Below are 15,657 nucleotides of genomic sequence, written 5' to 3' on the forward strand. Positions count from 1 at the left end.
TGTTTTTGTATTTTTATTAGAAACTACAATTATGCATTGCTTGTGTTTAATTTAAATTTTGTGTATTAAACTATATATATATATATACATATATATATATATATATATATATATATATATATATATATATTTTAGTCCAGTAATTTCACATAGCTATCCCATTTGACATGGACATTTGTATGCCTAGACACAATTTCTTCCAACATATTTAAATAATATATTTAACAACTTATTTTAGTTAACTTTAGAGTTTGATACAAAATCAACTATTTTGCGGCTAAGGTAAAATTTAGTTATTTTACTATTGCACCCAATAAACTCACATACACAAACACATAATTTTTTTTCCTATTCATCTAATACAGATATAATTTTTTTTAACCTCAATCTCCATCATGGTTACATAGGTGTTTAGATTTTTTTTAACTTTTATTGTACCCTTTTATTGTACTCTATTCTTTAAAGATGTACAATATGCTACAGGTTTGTTATACTTCAATAACAGAGAAATGAATTAAATTAATTGAATTAATAAATTAAATGACTTTTAGTGAATCTATTTCTTTTCTTTGCAATTGGCTGCAAAAGTCCAGATGTTTAATAACCATTGCTACCACATCCTCAATCCATCACAGCGCCCTGAGAATCATGGAACTCACTGTCTGGGAGGGAGCTGTGGAAATCTAGGGTTAATGGGGACAGTATGTGAGGCGGCTGGTCAGGCCCCCGCACCTCGTGTCACTGGCTTCTGGGAGCACAAGATTAGGCTGCGCACAGAGGCCTCTTCTCTACCCAGGCACCAGCAGGAGAGCTCCATCCAAAGGAAGCCAGTGCTGCCCACCAGTCTAGCCGTAGAGCATAAGGGGCAAGGACTGGCTGGAGGAAGGAAGAGGAGAAGAGAAGTGCCTCTGGTCTGTCACCACACTTAGGTCCCCTGGCTTGCTTCTGCCACCTCCCTTGGCTAGGGAGCTGGCCTCAGCCCTCCGAGAGGCCACTGGCATTCAAACCGGTCTTGACTTCTCAGCCTTCTTCTCAGATCTCACTGCCTCATCATGGGCTTTCTGCTACTTGGTAGCTTTTTGGCCTCTTGACATTTTCACCTTTTGCCAAACATGATCTTCAGGTACAGGTACTTCTCTGGCTTCTTCATCATCATAAGGGCCAGTCGCTTGGCCTCTCTATCTCCTCCTCCTGGGCCAGCTGCTGCTTCTCCTCCAGCTTCACGCATCCTGCTATTGCCCTGAGCTTCCTCCTCTACATCCTCTCTTCCTCCAGAGCTGCCAGCCAGGCCTCCTTGTCCTTTTCTGAACCAACCTCCTCTTCATTCCCTCACCTTCATCGCCATCACCTTTGCTGTCTTCCTCCTCCTTCTCTACTTACTCATTCAATTTCACTGGGTCCTCTCCAGAAACTTCAACTTCTCAGGTGAGATGTAGTCTCCTTCCTCCTTAATCACAAAGGGTGAAGGGTGTAGGGGTAGCTGCACTGCGGAGAAGTACTCTGCTACAGGGAAGTACAGCTTAGCGTTTATGAAGTCAAACACCCACTGGGGCTGCATGTAGTGTCTGCCAATAATGGAGGTCTGCTGCCCAGGCCAGTCGACAATCTGGTGGGTGCTGCATAAATGGCACCGATACACAAAGGCTTGTCCCAGGATATTTCTCCAAAAAAACTCCTGATGACGAAGGCTAGGGCCTCATGGGGCACCTGTTGGTTAAGGAAGAACTTCAAGCCCTCGAAAAGCTTCTTGTGCTTCTCCTGCACCTCCAGCTTCTTCCTGTGGTCCTCTCCTGTGCAGCCATCTCCCCATCAGCAGGAAACTCATCCACCTCTGCCTCCTCTTCTCTGGCAGCCAGCACCATGTGGGCCAAGCTGGCACAGAGGGCTGTCAGTTTCTCCATTGGGTTCTAGGAGCCCAGCGTGTTGGTGTCCTCACTGGTCTTCACCTCTTCTTGGGCCTGACCTTCAGCTTGAGGGAATAGTGAACGTTTAGCTACTGGTAGAGGCTGAAGTTCATTGACGAAGCCCAGCAGGGTGGTATAGAACTAGGCAAAGGTGGCCATTCCTCTGTAATCCAAGTCTGTCGAGTGGTCGTGGGAGAAAGCATAGGTGGTGATCCACACGATGGGCTGCTCTAGCACCTCAGCCTGGTAGTAAATGCCTTTGATGAACAGGAAGACCTTGCGCAGGGCACAGGCAGCGATGATGTAATGCGTGAACTCCACTGCGAGCCCGAGGCACAGCTGAAGGGTCTGCACATTGCACTTGCCAGTCCGGGGAAAGGTGGAAAGAGAGAAGAATATGGAAAAGGCGGCGCCCAGGTTCCCCTGGGCGTCAATAGATGTGGGGTACCGTTCCTTGATGATGTGGTCATGTTTCTAGTCGGCCTTATTTTTCTTCAGATGTTCCTCGGCGTTCCGCTCGCTCTTCCCATACAACTTCCGGGGCTTCCAGACAGACGCCTTGTATTCCCGGAACTTGTTGACGATGGGTTCTAGGAGGAGAAACCCGGTGTCTTCAGTAAGGTAAAAAGTTTGGGCCGCTGTAGAACTGTTGTTAATCTAATTCATCTGTTTGTGCTCATGAGGATAAATGCCCATTAGGATGCGCGGCCGCCTCGTGTCAGCCGTGCTCAGCTGGAGCTTCTTCCCTGCTTTGCTTCCAGTGCTGTGGTTGGCCGATGAGCCGCGTTCCTGCTGCTGCTTCTCAAGGCCCCCTGTGGCTTCACGTTGAGGAGCCCTGGAGCGCCGCGGACTGACAGCGCCACTGTCCCCGTTAGCCTGTATTTGTCCTCTGGTAAAAATATTTTACTCTCTAAATATAAACAAAACCTTACATTAATTAATTTTGGAACATTTAAAAATTAGTCTTCAGTTTTAAAATTTATATATTTCAACTTTGGGGATAAAAATATGTATTACAAAAAATGTTTACATTGCCTTTTAATGACCTCTGGGCTATTCTATTATGGTTCAAGTAACTGTTATTGGAAAAAAAATTATTTAATGGTCTCATTCCTGTAAAGTTCAAACAACATGATATTCACCGTCGTGGTCTTTCTGAAACTGCAAGCAGTTTTTGTGTTTGTTTTCTATCCCACTGGGTACATAAAGAGATAATTAGCCATATCTACAATGTACTCTTCCCTCTATATCCAACCCAATATGTGAGCACCTTTAACTTATTTTTAGAAAAATTATTTCACAAATAGCAAAGCAAAAACAATGCATATACTGAAGCACAAACAATAAAATAATATATTGCATGCAATAAATAGAGTGTTCCCTGAGACATCTCATTTGCCGTGTAAATCTCTTCCTTGGAGTTAACCATTGTTAGCATTTTGGTGCATGTCATGTTTACCTTTTAGACCATTTAAATTGCATTCACACAATTTATGTGCATATACGCTCATATATTTTATTTTGCAACTTTCTTTTTTTTGCTAAGCAAAATGCCACTGATGTATTTCTAGGTCAGTGCTACCCATCTACCTTGCGTGTATAATGGTTCCAGAGTATTTCTTACTATGACCAGATAATACTTTTTTAATTACTTCTCTACTTATAAATATTTATTTTTTTCTATACCAAACATTCAGGAATTTTTTCATACAGAATTGACTAAAAAATTTTCTATGGGCAAATTCTTAAATATTTCTCAAATGCTGCATAGGATTCCCTTATTATTTATGCTTTCAGTGTCTCTTCTGAATTTCTCCATTGAAACATCTTTCCCTTTGATTCAATGATACATTTATAAGTTTATATGCTACATTAGTGAAAGTTCTTTTTTGGCAACTGAGTTTCCAAAACGCTATCTACTCTCAGGAAATGTATTTTGAGTTCAAAGATAAATAAATAAATGAATTTCTCATCACAAAGTGACTTTTGTTCAGTTGCCAAATACATTATCCATTTTCTCTTAGTTAAGGCTATCAAAATTAACCATTGCTATATAATTTTTACTTTATTCTTTTATGCATAGCCTGGTAATCTTTCCCTCTGTGTTTTTATAATTCATTTGGAACCAGTTGGGCTACAGGCTGGAGAAAGTGGCTAGGGTCAGAACTGCAAGCTCTCTGTCCTTATAACCTTAAGTGCAAGAGATAAGAGACAAACACATAGGTATGTGTGTGTAAATGTCCATATATTTTATTAAGAAAAACTGAAGCATTATAGTAACCTATAATGAAGAGACATAATTTGTCAGTTACCATATTGTGCAGAACCTTGTATGTAATAGTTTGTGGGGTTTTATGCTAATAACACTGAGATCAGCTTAATGTTTTTATGCAGTGAGGGGACATGTTCAGGTTGTCATTTTAAAAATCTAACTCTAGCTATAAAGGAAGCTGAAAAGGGTAAAAATAAATGCAGGAATGTATGAGGATGGTGCATCAATACAGAAAAAATGAGACAATAGTTTGGATACAAGTAGTAAAAATGGGGATGGAGAGAAGTTCTTAAATACATGGGTGATATTGGCAGGATTTGATGTGAGGCTAACTATGGGCCTATCAAGGAAAGAGAATTTGGCAAGGACTGGCTGCATCTTTTTAGATTTTGGCTTTAGTATCTGAACAGATGACAGAACAAAGATTGGTTTGATTGAAAAGATAATGACCTCAGATATGTAGTTGGGTTTTGGGTTTAAGGAATTCAAGTTGTAGATGCTTAATAAGTAGTTGTATACACTGATCTGAAATTCAGTAGGCTTTCATATGCATGAGAGGAGTGTGAAAACCCTAGTTTCAAGAATTAACAAAAATTTAAATATACAATGATAATTAATAGAGAAGGATTAGGAGTATGGACAAAATTATTCATATAATTGTGACAAAATTATAGTTCCTTCTAAAACTTCCCACAGATAAGTAATTATCAAAAAGTCTATATAAAAACAATTAGATAACATTAAAATACTATTTTAATATATCTGTATTTTTGACAAATAAAATTAAAATATGAAGTTTTGGTGTTTATTTTTATTTTCTGTGTTTTTAAAATAAGCTTTAAGCCCACCTTATGGAGTTCTTTCTTTGTTATTTTGCATTTCATAAATATGAGTTCATGATAACAAAATAACTTTCAATTCGTGGTACATTGGTGAAAAGGAAAAAAAGTGAGAGGATAATATGACATAATTTGATTTAGAGATGCATGGATGATTTTATTTTTATTTTAACTTTTATTTGAAAACTGAAACCGGTTAAGGCCATATTTACTCTACTCCATGTAGAGTAGTTCAAAGATAGGATTTCTCAAAGCAGAGCTTTGATGCTCACTCTGAATCAGCAGAAAGACATTTTATTCAGAGTCGAAAGTGTGCTTTCACTTCTGTTATTTATGACTGCTGTCTCACAGTGTCATCACCCTGCATGAAGCACTGTATCCCTCTGACTTGTTGCAGTACGTAATAATGCAAAAATATGTGTAATAAAAATTGCTACATAGTTCCCCCAAAAGTATAAAAAAAAATTAGCTTTTTACATTGCACAATTTTCCACACACTCAGTTTCCATTCAAATTACTGATCAAGTTTCAATAATTTGTTCAAATTTAAGCTTAATGCTCTCTGGGATGTCTACCTAATCTTTAATAAAAGAAGAAGGTAATTGGTTCATTTACAGTTTTATTCATTTAGATTTCTTCAAGTATGCTTTAATAAGAATTGTATTTTATTTGAAGGAAAATTATTTTTCTTCTTAATAGGTGATTTCACTTTAAATTTTAAATAGGAACTACAATTAACCCTTCTTCAAAGGAATGGGATTTGTATTTAAAAATCTGAGTCCTCTTTTGAAAAACAAGCATTACATTTTTTTCCTAAAGTGTATTACACACACACACATTTATACATTCATATATATACATATTTTATATATTTATATATACATTTTATGTATTTATATTATAAACACAAACCTATTTTATATATTTATATATGAGATTTGTTTACATTTATATACGTTTGTGTGTGTGTGTATTATATGAGGTCGGTGAGAGAACAGACTTCAGCTTATATTCTTAATGCTCTGATATACAAATTGAAGATTTGATCAATGTATCAGTTATTTGAATTTTTAAAATGCACACTGGATATTCATAACTGAAATTCTAATGCTGAATATGTTACTGATAATAGGCAATAAAATAAAAGGAAGAATGAATTTTTGAAATAAAGAAAGAGCAAAGGTCAATCGTTTTTGTTTTAAGCTCGCTCGTTGTCTCAAATTGACACAGAGAATTCACTCTTCTTGAAGAGGACTGTGAATGTGAATGATTTGAATTACAGGAAAACCTACAAGCTAGAGCAATCCCTGAGTACAGCATTCTTATTTGCATTCTATCTAAAATTATACTCTGATAGCTGTTCAGACTCTCGTCCTGTGCTGCAAAATTTCTCCAAATATTTGTCCTGCTCCTGTTAATGCCTATAAAATACAACTCAATCGATATTTTATGCCGACCTCTGTTATGTTTATGACAGAATATACAGAGCAGCAAATAATTTCAACAACTCAATGAGAAGAGAACCCCTAACACCTCAGCAGTATAGAAAATCCCCAGAATCTATCTTATCATATATTCATCCATTCACTAATTTAACACCTGTTACCTGTCAGGCTATATTCTACATGCTTGGGATACATTGGTGAACTAAATAATAGTTTATATACATGTGGAACTTAAATTCTAGCATGGCATAGAAAATATTTCAAGTTCTGATATTTCCTGGTTATACTGAAATATATAGACAATAGCAAATTTAACAATCACTATCGTGACCACGGAATCTTTTCTTCAGTTGGCCACATTTAAGAACATCTTTCTGTATTTGGACATCATTCAAAGTTCATCCATATCAGGTGATTGCTGTCACACTAAAGAAAAAGTATGCACATTCGAAGGCATATGTAGTGAATCTCTGTATATTGCCCAAAACCCATGCACCAGAATCCCTAGTATTCAGTAATGGCCATTTGGAATTTTCTTTACAATAATGTTACAAATCCTTGCTTTAGATGTATTTCTTTTCCAGTGGGTGGGGGTTGTTTGTTTTGTTTAAGTCCGTCATCTGTGTTCACAGTCTAACACAGTGTTTTGTAGGATAACATTGAAGACATATTGTATGGTCCAGGGGGTGGAAGGAATGAATATTTGACTGTATATATTCTTATGTTATTCCTGAAACTTGTGAAAAGCAAGAGGAGAAAGAAATTATGAAGCCAGAAATCTTTAAAAATCACTATTTACAATGTCAATAATATACAGCATGATGCTCTGTGTTTTTATTATGTTGTAGGAAAAGATGTTTAAGAAGAGATAAATTTATGTGAACTGCTGAGATTTTCTGACAATTTTTATCTCTTTTACCTTCCAAGTGTAAACAAGATAAAAGAAATATTATGCTTGCATTACTGTAGCATTGGCAGGGATAGGTTTTATGAATGTTATTGCAACTAAAGTTTTTGGTCATTGGAAGCAAATTGATCAAGTTCAGCATTTTGAATTTTAAAAACCAAAGAAGCAAGAGAGTACTTTCCTATTATGCCATCCTTCCACTTAATTATAGAGGCAATGAAGTAACTTCATTTATGTGATGATGGTAAACTAATTTATATAGTAAATACCAATGCCTATTATGTGGCAAAAATGATGATTACTTGCAAATGTTTCTTACGAACAGTTTCATAGAGCTTAGAAGGCTTCTATTCTTAAATTACTACTTTTTTCTTGTATGAACTATATTAATTGGCACAAACAAACTCAAATAACTCTTTTGGAAGAGCTCTGATATTTGGTATGATTCTTTACCATACCATTTGTGAGAACCACATGGAATTAATGAGATTGATGGAATTTCAGTTCCCAGATTTGATTGCCTGAAGGATAATAGATTTTAGGAATGGAAAACAATGGGAACAATGTGGAAAATAGGTTACCTGAAAACGGATGCACACATTTTGGAGTCAAACTGCTTGCATTATAATCAAAGCCCTTTATTCTGCCACTTCAAACTGTTACCTTACATAAAAATAGAGATAAGGATTAACTCAAAGGATATTTTGTGAACCTATAGATAATATAGATAAAGTCCTTAGCACCGTATCAGGAAGTGGTAATAAATTTTACTGTGTTATTACTGTTATTTTTGTTGGAATTCCAGGAAAAATTCTAATAATGATTTTATTTTAAATTTCCTTAGCTTTGGGGTATTCACAACACTATGGAAACTTAGACTTAACATTTAACTAAAATTTTCTAGATGTTTCATGTTTATCCACTCATTCAATCATTTAGCAAGATATTTGTTAAGTATCCACTGTGCCAAGTGCCGTAACAGAAAATGAAATTGTAGAGATAAAAGACGTAGTCCCTTGCTTACAAATAACTTACAGTTACTTGCCACAGATTGGCTTATCAAGCAGTAAAATGAGTGTTATGGTTACATTCTGTAAGTACAGTTAAGAATTATACTGGCATGAAAACATGGTAAAAGTATTGCTGATATGAAAGATATAACTTAAAGTTACAAATCAGGTATGTACAAAAATAAAATCAACTTCATTGTATAATTGCTCATATTTACTTTGATTAGGAACTCTTTTCTTTTGAGATGGAGTCTTTTTCTGTTGCCCAGGCTGGAGTGCAGTGGTGCGATCTTGGCTCACTGCAACCTCCACCTCCTGAGTTCAAGCAGTTTTCCTGGCTTGGCCTTCCAAGTACATCAGATTTACAGGCACACACACCACCATGCCTGGCTAGGCTAATAGTTTTGTATTTTTAGTAGAGATGGGGTTTTCTGTATGTGTTTGGATCTGGTTTAATTTTCATCCTTGCATAGTTCATGGGTTCTTTTCCTTGACACATGTGGTATGGTTTCTACTTATGGCTCTATTGTGGAGAATATGAACAGTTATCCTCCTGGATGACCTGAGCAGCTTCCTAGTATGAATGATTTGTTTCTGTCTTCCAACACATTACAGATTATTCACACCACAGCCTTAGGTTTCTGAGGTCCTCTGGGTTTACTTGGCAGCTTCTCTAGTGACAGGAAAACCAATCCGTGTTTCTAACTAATATTCCTGGATTGCTCATGGGAAAACTGATGACATTTATACTCTATGTGGCTCTTGGGGATCCCTGGGAACTATATGTGGCCACTCCTCCTTACCTAGCAGTATCACTCTGTCATCTCTCAGGTCCGCCCATACATCATGGGAAGACAATCCTTCTCAAAGGAATAATGTAACTCACTCAGTCTCTAAGTACATTCTTTCCTAATTTTTTACTTTAACTTCTTTTTGTCTCCAGCTTAAAGGGCTTCTCAATATTTTGGGTATACTTAATAGAACCTGATAAAGGAGTGGAGCATCTTAGGACAACTCTTTCTGTAGGATAACTGCCAAAATAAGTAGTGGCTAAAATTGACTTTAGGATTCTGTAGGTTGGTAATTTGGGATGGGTTCACTAGGGAATTCTGATTTGATCGAGGCATAGATTATCTCATACTCATGCATCTGCAGTTGAATGGTGGGCCAGCTGTGACTTGTTGGTTAGGATGGATGGGACATCTGGGACTAACTTGGTCTTTGCTCTATGTGTTCTTTTATTTTACATTAGCTTTGTCTAGACTCATTCACTTGGTAGCCCTAGAGTTCCAAAGCCTCATTGTGCCAGCACTTTAAATACCTACTTGCATCAGGTTTTCTACTGTTCCTCTGGCCTAAGCAAGTCATAAGCCTTGCCAAGTTTCAAGAGATTTTAACATAAATAAACTTGACTTCTTGGTAAGTGGAGCTGCAGAGCATTTATCTTTTTTTTTCCCAATCTACCATATTTCATTTGAATAAAGCCAGTAGGAATTTAATATTTAAGTCTCAGCAGTTCCTGTATTGAAGTGGTCACATGAGGGTAGGAGGGACGCTGAATTTTTCAATGTATATGTCAACATATTGACATAAGACACAGGTTTCAGCATGGGCAAAAATGCTAAGGAATAAGCATAACATTTTTAGGGAAATTCAAATATTTTTATACTCTACTAGTAAAGGAAGTAAATTAGGGTTTGGACATAGAAAATGCTATTTGGGGTCATGAATAAGTAATGAGTATCTAGAGAGGCCAGGTCATGGGTGACTTAACAGATAGACAAAGAGGACTCTCAAAGGTTTCTAATCAAATAGCTGCTGAGGTTTGCACTTTGGAAAGATCATTCTGGATGCATCATTTGGTAGTTATCAAGACTGAAATCGAGTAGACATTTAGTAGACTGTTATTTGAGTAAGATTCTGTAGTAGATGCTGTTGGTTCTCCACTGGATCTCCTGATAGCAGGCCAATGTGCCTATCTCCTAGCTGTTGGTAAGTGCTGCCTGCTAATGGCTGACAGCTACCCCATTTCCTAGATAACTGCTTCAGCTAGCAGAAGCCAACTTTGTTGGAATGTTTTGCACCCACCTACTCATACTGGGGCAGTATCCATCCATGAATGACTGACATAGGGCACCTTTCCCTCAAAGTGGCAAAACACCACAGTAAGATTTCTATTCCAGAGACCTCATCCTCCAAGGTAGATTCAGCCAAGGCTGTACTTTATCATAATTAATATCCTTGCTTGACTCTTCCCTTTTCCCCTCACCCTTCAGACTATATATATATATTTTTTTATAAAAAACTATCCTTTAATATATAACTAGTACCCAAATTTCTGTCTCAGGCCCTGCTTTTAGATATCCTAATTTGAGATACATATTATTACTTCCTGAAGTAAGCAACATGCATATTTTTTATCATAAAACAAAATATAAGCATAGTAGCACAGAGCACTTTCTCAGACCTTTTCTTGTGTTCGCTCTTTGTTTGATGCTGTGAAGATTCCTTATAAAGCATTACTTATCTGACTTACTGAGCACATGTTCTGTGATGGGGACATCAATTTTTTTTTCTGTAAAGGTCAAATAGTATGTTTTTGGCCTTATAGAACATAAAATCTTAGTCATAATTATACAACTCTTCTATTTTGGTGTGAGGAAAGCCTTAGATAATAGATATAGAAAATAACAAATGAATGGTACAAGTAAATAGTGGTATAGAACTATTTCTTATACTATTGTTCTTTTTTCTTATTTAAATTTCTATGACAATACCCTCATAAACAGGTAGCATCTATCCCATTCATATTGCTGTTGCTACATTAAAATTTATGCATAGTTTATATATAATATCACAACTGTGCAAAGAATTCTCATTTTTCTCTATTCTACTTCATAGATCGAAGATTTGTGACAAACTTGTGTCAACCAAGTCTATCAGCATCATTTTTTTCCACTGCATATGTTCACTGTGTATCTCTGTATAACATTTTAGTAATTCTTGGAATGTTTCAAAAGTTTTTATTATATCTGCTATAATGATCTGTGTGATCAGTGATCTCTGATGTTACTATTGTAATTGTTTTGGAAAGCCAAAAACTATGCCCATATAAGACAGGAAAATGAATCGTTTAATGTGTGTGTTCTGACTGCTCCACTGATCACATGTTGTTCCAATAGCTCTCATTCTTCTCTGACCTCCCTATTCCCTGAGTCACAACAGTATTGAAATGAAGTCAGTTAATAACCCTACACTGGCCTCTAAGTGTTAAAGTCAAAGGCAGAGTAGCATGTCTGTCACTTTATTTTGAAAGCTGTAAATGATTAAGCTTAGTGAGAAAGGCAGGTCAGAAACCAAGATAGACCAAAAGGTAGGCCTCCTGCAGCAAACAGTTATCCATGTTGTAAATGCAAGAGGAAAGCTCATAAGGGAAATTAAAAGTGCTACTCCAGTGAACACACAAATGATAACAAAGTGAAACAACTTTATTGCTGATATGAAGAAAGTTTTAGTGTTAAATCCTTAAGCCAAATCTTAAACCAGAGCAGGACCCTAATTCTCTTCAAGTCTTGGAAAATTGAAAGAGATATGGAAGCTTCAGAAGAAAAGTTGGAATCTAAGAGAGATTGGTTCATGAGTTCAGGAAATGATCCATCTCTATACATAAAAGTGTAAAGTGAAGCAGCAAATGCTGATGTAGAAGCGGTATCAAATTATTTAGAAGCTAAGATAATTAATGAAGGTGGATACACTTATCTACAAATTTTCAGTGTAAATGTAACAGCCTTATGCTGAAAGAAGATGTTATTGAGGACTTTCATAGCTAGAGAGGAAAAGTCAGTGTTCAAAGTTTCAAGTGGCAGGTTGAATCTTTTCTTAGGGATTAATACAAATGTTGACTTTAAGTTGAAACTAATACTCATTTACCATTCTGAAAATCTTAGCACCCTTAATTATTATGTTAAATCTACCCTGTGCTCTAGAAATGGAATAACAAAACCTGAATGACAGCACATCTATTAAATCCAATGTTAAGACCTACTGCTCAGAAGAAAAGATTCCTTTCAAAATATTACTGCTAACTAACACTGTGTCTGGTCATCCCAGTGTTCAGGTGAAGATGTATAAGAAAATCATGATTTCTAACACAACACCAATTCTTTATTCCATGTATTAAGCTATAATTCTGACTTTCAATTCCTATTACTCAAGAAATACCCTTTGTTCAGGCTGTCCCTGCCATAGAGAGTGATTCTGCTGTCGGATCTAGGTGGAGTAAATTGAATCCCTACAGAAAAAGATTCACCATTTCAGATGTCATTAGGAACATTCATGATTCATGAGAAAAGGACAAAATATTAACATTAACAGGAATTTGGAAGACATTCATTCCAACCCTCAGAATTGACTTTGGTGTTCAAAACTTTAATAGAGAATATGTTAATAAGTACAGATGTGGTGGGAATAGCAAAAGAACTAGAATTAGAAGTGGAGCCTGAAGATGTGACTGAATTCCTAAAATCTCATTTTAAAACTTGAATGGATAAAGAGTTGCTTCTTATGGATGACCAAAGAAAATGATCTCCTAAGAGATAATTTACTATTGGCGAAGACACTATGAACCTTGTTAAAATGACAGCAAATGATTTCGACTTTGTTAATAAAATGTGACAAAGTCTGGGAGAATTTACACCAACATTGAGGTAAGTTCTACCATGGGTAAATTCTCTCAAACAGCATGATATGCTACAGAGAAATCTTTCATAAAATAAAAAGTCAATTGATGTGACAACCTTGCTGTCTTAAGAAATTGCCACAGCCACCCCAACCTTCAACGACCAACACAATAATCAGTCAGCGGCCATCAAGGTAAGATCCTCCACCAGCAGAAATACTATGCTTGGCCGAAGGGTCAGATGATTATTATTATTTTCAGTAATAAAATACAGTTCAATTAAGATATATACTTTTAAGATATACTGCTACTGCACAGTTACAATAAAATATAATGTAAACATAACTTTTATGTGTAATAGGAAATAAAAACGTGTGACTCAATTGTGATATTTGTTTTATTGTGGTGATCTGAATCTGAAATCACAGTATCTCAGAGCTAGTCTTTTACATAATGTCAGACTTAATAAGTTAGTTTTTCCTCTGTTTCTGCTTGTCTTCTTTCTGATTCCCTTTGTGAGACTAAACCTTTGAATGATTTCCAAGATGATAGATAAAACTGAGGGAATATTCAGTGACAAATTCAAAATATTCTAATATAAATGTATGTTTGCAGGCCTCACTTAAAAACATTTAGCACAATTGTACTGTTTAATACTACTTTCTGACAAATCTTATTAAGCTTCTTGATTGATTTTCACTTGAATTGTTAAATACAAATTTTACATTTTATGTTTTTCTAATAGCTTAATAATCCCCTTTTACATTAAGGCCAAGCTAAATAAATCACAGTAGTAATATTTTTCTCTCAATTCACTTTTTTGATGAATATGAAATGTTGCTAAGCCGATGTTAGGGCAAAAAAAGTCTAAAATAGTATGTTTTGAAACCTTGTGAGACACAGTTTAGTAACTGTGTGGTTTTTGATATGGTATTTCATATTATGAGATATTTTTATTTTGTTCATTAATTTATTTCTACAACCAAGTATATATTGACAATTATTTAGATGTTACTTGTTATAGATGCCAAAATGTGAAAAAAAGATAAGAAATACAAAAATAGATAAAACATAATTTATTTCCCAGAGGAACTTAAAATCAAAGGCAGGGAAAAGAATGAAAAAGAACAACTCCATACTAAAGCAAAGGTATGTGACTAGACAGATTTGAAATAAAGACTCATGGACTAAATATCGAGAAGAACACACCAAGTTGAGAAATCAAGAAACCCCCTTAAAGAAAATAATGCTTAAACTTCATCTAAAAAATAATATTTTATCAAGTAATGATATTTAAAAAGGAACACAAGGTAAAACAGTGACCCTAAATTAGAGCATAGAATAAATTCAGCTTGAAACATCTTAAGAAATAAGACTTATTCCAGTTTGGTATACAATACTGATAGAGAAAGATAGTATTTTTGGAATGGTGGCATCAAGAGGTCAGCAGATTCTCCCTAGAGTAACAACCATAATTGGTAGAAATTATGAAAACAAAACAAAAACAAAAAAGAACTTCTAGTTTTTTGAATTATTGTATTTACATTATTAGATACTTGATTACTTATCTCTAAATGAGAATTATAAATGTCCCAGCACCATATCCCTATGATCTTTAAAAACATGGCTATTTTTCAGATCTTTTTTTCATAATACAAAATATTATATATGGTCACACTTTATAAATTTATAAAAATCATATTTAAAAATCCTAGATTCTAGCTGCCAGGAATGAAATTTAAATGTACTATCTTGCTAGATGCAGGTGTTCCCTGGCCCATGTTTTATATATAATGATTTATCTGATTTGAATCAATAACTGCTGTTGAAGATAAAATTGGATTAGATGGTCATACAAGGCTGAGGACCCTAAAGGAAACTGCTTGGCAAAATAAGTTGTTTCACCTGCATAGCCTGGGAGGCCTTAAAGCCTCTTCAAGCAGCTGTGACGTCTCACTTGAGCAATCGATTACTTTTTGCTCTGTGTCTCCATGACACCTATTAGCATAGTTTTTATGTGTTTCTGTGCTGTCTAATAACATAGTGTGGAGATACAGAGGCAGGAAGCTTTTGGAATGGTAGAGAAGTCAGTCTTCCTTTTTCTGTCAGTTGGCAGTATTTTAGCTGAAAAAATGTATGGATCAAAGTTTGGTATGTGCTGTTTGATTTGATTGATCCTGAAAAAATAAAATCATACGTTAGTAGGCCTAATCATTTGCTGGTAAAATTAAGTTGGATTTTCTAAGCTTGACTAAACACTTTTATAGTGACATGTACCTTGTTTTATAATAACTTTAAGGTCAGAGGATTGTAATGTTCTATGTTTAGAGCATATGGCCGTCTTGAATAAGAGTAAAGTAGATAGGTCTTTCGCGTAATTTGCAGCAAGCACTTTCTGTTTACCCAGTAAATCTTGCTTATTTATTGTATATTATGAGTGTTTTAAAAGTTCTATTAATTCAGATATTTAGTATTATTTTAAATGTAATCTTAACATTTATCACTATTACTTAGAAATCAGACTAAGAAAAAAGTATTATTCTGACTCTGATGCTAAGCATTTTGGTTACATTAAATAAGTCTGTATTTCCTGGAATATAGT

The 15,657-nt window shown here is 35.4% G+C and overlaps 1 pseudogene; it reads right to left on the reverse strand.

Annotated features, from left to right (window-relative positions):
* Nucleotides 1-221: 221 nt before the first annotated feature.
* The window catches only part of LOC100399999 (pescadillo homolog pseudogene), a 94,619-nt pseudogene continuing 79,183 nt past the window's right edge, over nt 222-15,657 (reverse strand).

The sequence above is a fragment of the Callithrix jacchus genome, chromosome 3 (assembly GCF_049354715.1).
Source record: "Callithrix jacchus isolate 240 chromosome 3, calJac240_pri, whole genome shotgun sequence".
Lineage (NCBI taxonomy): Eukaryota > Metazoa > Chordata > Mammalia > Primates > Cebidae > Callithrix > Callithrix jacchus.